Below are 4,458 nucleotides of genomic sequence, written 5' to 3' on the forward strand. Positions count from 1 at the left end.
GAACAACCTATGCTTCCTATTAATGGACGATATCTGAAGAAATACTACGCATCATGATGTTTCAAAAGAGCGAACTTTAAAAATAAAGACTTGTTCTTAGAAGCACCGGTGTTTTAATTGCAACTGGGTCCGAACATAAATTTGTAATAAAAAAATATTTGAATAATAAAAAAAAACTAATTTTGCAATATATTATATATATATAACTTGACATATGACTTTTTTCTTTATTATTTTGTTTCTTTCTCCTTTCTCCTTTCATGTTAGTTCGAATATATATATATATATATATAAACTTAATACACATATACATGTATGTATATATATACAAAAATATAAATTAAGATATGTGCGTAAGGAATAAATTTTGTAATATACATGTATATAAATATATATGTTTATATAAAAAATTAAAATATAATAAATTTTCATATTGTTCTCGCTTAAAAGCCCGGTCTGACATACTGATTGTTTTCCTGTTTAATGCAGGAGAATGTCAGGAAGAAGATTGATCTTCACATTCAAGAATGGCATTGGTTTTGCCTTTGATAAGACAAAAGTTGAAGACGGAGAGGTGGTTGAATTCGATTTCAACTTTGATCAAATTGAGCTAGATTACGAGAGCTCAGCTTTAACTGTGGTAAACAAAGATGAGTTTTGCAAGCAGAAGCCTGTGCTGAAATTCAGAAACAAAAATCAAAAAAATCAATTTGTTGCTGAGAAGAAAAGGAAATTAGAAAAAATCGATGAGGCGGAATCAAGCAATGTGGCAATTAATCAGATGAAGTCAATGATAATGACCTCTAAGGGCGAGCTTGTTGGTGCTACTCCTACCGACGATCAGCCGGAGGGTAAGACAACACTTACCCGTACGCAGAAGAGGAAAGAAAAATCGCCGTATCCACAAGATGCTGAAATAATTGAAAGAACAAGGGGAGGATAAAGATCCGATGGCAATTAAATTAAAAGGGAAAACCTCAGATCAACCGGTTGAAGTGCCACCTCAACCCATGAAAGCTGGAGGAGAGGTGACTTTCAAGGAAAGAGAGAATAAAGAAGGAAACATGGAAGTTGAACCCTATGTTCCCCAGTTCGTGAGCAGGTCACGTCATTTGCAGATCATTCCAGAGCATGAATTGTAGAAATATGAAAATGTGAGAAAACAAAATTTTGAGCATTTTCAAAGGTTTCAGGGCAAGTATGTTAATATACTTGAAGGGTTGGAACTGCACACCAACGTGTTCACCAGTAGTGAACAAGACGACATTGTAGAACGTGTTCTTTTGGAGCAAGAAATGGGACGTGCTGGTCAGCTAAGAAGGACATATTCTGAGCTGAGAAAATGGAAACAAGGTAAAGGAAGGGTTACGATCCAATACAGTTGCTGCTACAATTTTGCCCAAGATAAAGAAGGAAATCCTCCTGGGATAATTCGTCACGATGAGGTTGACCCGTTACCATCATTCATCAAGAGGATAATTAAACGATTGGTGACCTGACATATACTTCCAGCATATTGTATCCCAAACAGCTGTATAGTTAATATCTACGAAGCTGGTGACTGTATCCCTCGGCACATCGATCATCATGATTTTGCAAGGCCATTTTGCACGGTATCATTCATAAATAAATGCAACATCATGTTTGGAACAGAAATTCAGATCGTTGGTGACGGAGAATTTCAGGGTTCCGTAGAGATTCATTTGCCTGTGGGCTCTGTGTTGATATTGAAGGGAAATGGCGCTGATGTGGTCAAACACTGCATCCCTGGAGTGCCATATCCGAGGGTTTCAATAACCCTCAGACAGATGAATGAGGATAAGGTACCATTCCGGTTCAGACCCGATCATGAGATCGAGAACTTGTGGCCTTTTGAGTTGTAAGTTGTTTAAAGACAGCACACCTCAGTATATATCTAGGAGAAATCATTTCTATTTTTCTGATGATATGTTAGAAGGTGAGGCTAGTCTTTATGCAGCCTACCATTTCAACACAATTGTCGATGACAAAATACAGCTAGTGATACACAAGACTGGATTCAATCATGCATCTTTAGTATTGACGAATAAGAAAGTTTTTGATATATAAACTACACAGTAATGATTCAAGAGGATGTTTGATTACATGAAATCAAATAACATTGTATTCGATATCAGATGATATTCTTGACATGACAGTCTGAAAACAATATATTGCAACTTCTTTCTACAGTTATGAATACAGATTTGGGCAATTGATTGAGAAAATAAAAAAAAATTTGATTTGCCCTAATTCTGGGAAAGGCTAGCGAGCAAAGAACGATAAATATATATATAAATAAATTTATAAAGGAATAATCATCAAGATATATATATATATTTGATTTTGATTCCCTTTCTCCGAGATCGGTACCTAAATTTTGATTCTCTTTTTGAGGTTGATAAGGCCAAATTTTGAAGGGGTGCTTATGCAACTCTTGGGAAAGCTCATCCACAACTTTAAAAGAACATTTTGGCTGAAAATTGGAGAGGTCTTGGATGTTAGAAATTCCCTAGAGGTTAGAGAGGTTCCATTAGTGTGTAACAATTATGAGGATTTCCTCGAGAACTTGTAAGAGTGGAGGAAAAGTGAGAGATTTCTTCCTCCTTGCTACTTCGAAGAGGAATTCTATGTGTTTTAAAGAAAGGAAAAGATTCAGAGGAACTTCGAGGAGTGTGCTTGGGGAGAATTTAGAGATAAGTTATTTACTTATTGTAGTTTGTATGACTTTGATTTTATATATGAATTCCGAGTTTTGTTGTGTTTTCCCCATGAGTTATGAGTAGCTTTATCTGTCTTTCTCCTTGTCTCGAGGTTTGTTAAATGGTGATTTGAATTGGCAAAGCCATGAAAATATTTAAGAAATTGTGATGATCTTTTCACTTCAATCTTAATTTACTTTCGATCTGGCCAATTGATTGGCCAATTGTTCGATCTGGCCAATTGATTTGTTAAAATATGTTGAGTTTTACAACTAAAGTGAAAATTACATCCAAGATTCAGGGAGGTTGGGTGTAAATAAATAGAGAAATATTATTATCCGGCATAGAATTGGAGATTTAAGAGTGACATACTAAAATCCCCAATTCGGTCCTATGTTTGGATGCTGAAGTGCAGATGCTAGCCCTCAGGTGAGGGGAACGTGGGAGCTCCGAAGTGAGAGCCGGTATCCTCCCAGCCTAGCCGCAGATTCAGTAAACAAGCGTAAGATTAGTCAATGTTCTTTATGCCTGGACCAAAGGGTAAAGAATAGGTATGCTTCTATTTGGCACAATATAAATTGAACTAATTCATTTTATCCATTCACTATAATTCTTGACAAGGAGAATGATGTTTTCTTATATATTGAATATCACAATTAAACCCTACTTTATATCATTAGTTATTTATTAATTATTTAAATTATCTATTTATTTTAATTGTCTATTAGTGACAGATAAGAAAATTGAACGTCGTTGTTGTGATTAAAGTATTATTTTTCTAAGGTCTTAGTCCGTAATTCTAAACTACTCCCTGTGGGATTGATATCTAGGATTCCATTAGAGCCCTATATTACTTGAGCGATACTTATACTTGCGTTGATAAGTGTGACTTTATAATTATTGAATATTTAATACGTCCATATTTATCTTATATTTTAAGCATATATAAAGTCACTGTCAAGCACTTAGGTGTTGACATCTGTTAATCACACTCATGCAGGCTTGAGTTGTGGATTTTGAGGTCGTAAGGGATTAGCACGAAGCAAATGGGGACTTCAAGGACATCTAGGAGCCAAGTTTGGAAAAGCCGACCGGGTAGTGTTACAGAGGATGTGGATATGTGTTCCACCATTCAGTCTTGCATTCCCATATGTTCATTCAGAGGCTATTGTTCAGGAGAGCCATAGTGAAGGATTGACTGACCACTTTGATATGTATAAGACTCTAACCCTCGTAGGGCATTTCTTTTGGCTTTGACTAATGAGAGATGCATGACTTACCATCTAGTGAAGACGAGAGGGCAAAACATAGGATTGTACATGTCACTTCTAGTACTAGAGGCACTATGGGTAGACGTCAGTATGAATTTTGTAGTGAGACTCTCGAGGACCCAGAGGAATAAGGACTTTGTGATGGTTGTGTTAGGCAGATTCTCCAAAATGTCCCACTTTAGATCCTGCCATCGGACATTGTACACATCTCACATCATTGATCTGTACTTCAGGGAGATTGTAAGGTTGCACGAAATTCCTTGGATCATCACCTTTGGCAGATACATTAAATTCTAGAGAAGACACTGTGGGAAAAACTAGGCACCAAGCTCTAGTTCAGCTTAGCAGCTCATTAACAAAAAAAGATAGGTAGTAAACAGAAGCCTTAATAACCTTCCGAGGTGCTTCATGTGGAAAGAGTATAAAACAGTTGGATCTTTGTTGACCTCACTTTTGGTTGAGGTCTA

The 4,458-nt window shown here is 36.3% G+C and overlaps 1 pseudogene; it reads left to right on the top strand.

Annotated features, from left to right (window-relative positions):
• The first annotated feature begins 950 nt into the window (after positions 1–950).
• On the top strand, positions 951–1,883 carry LOC110019039 (annotated as a pseudogene).
• Positions 1,884–4,458: the final 2,575 nt, after the last annotated feature.

Source organism: Phalaenopsis equestris, unplaced genomic scaffold, assembly GCF_001263595.1.
Source record: "Phalaenopsis equestris unplaced genomic scaffold, ASM126359v1 Scaffold000039, whole genome shotgun sequence".
Taxonomy (NCBI): domain Eukaryota; kingdom Viridiplantae; phylum Streptophyta; class Magnoliopsida; order Asparagales; family Orchidaceae; genus Phalaenopsis; species Phalaenopsis equestris.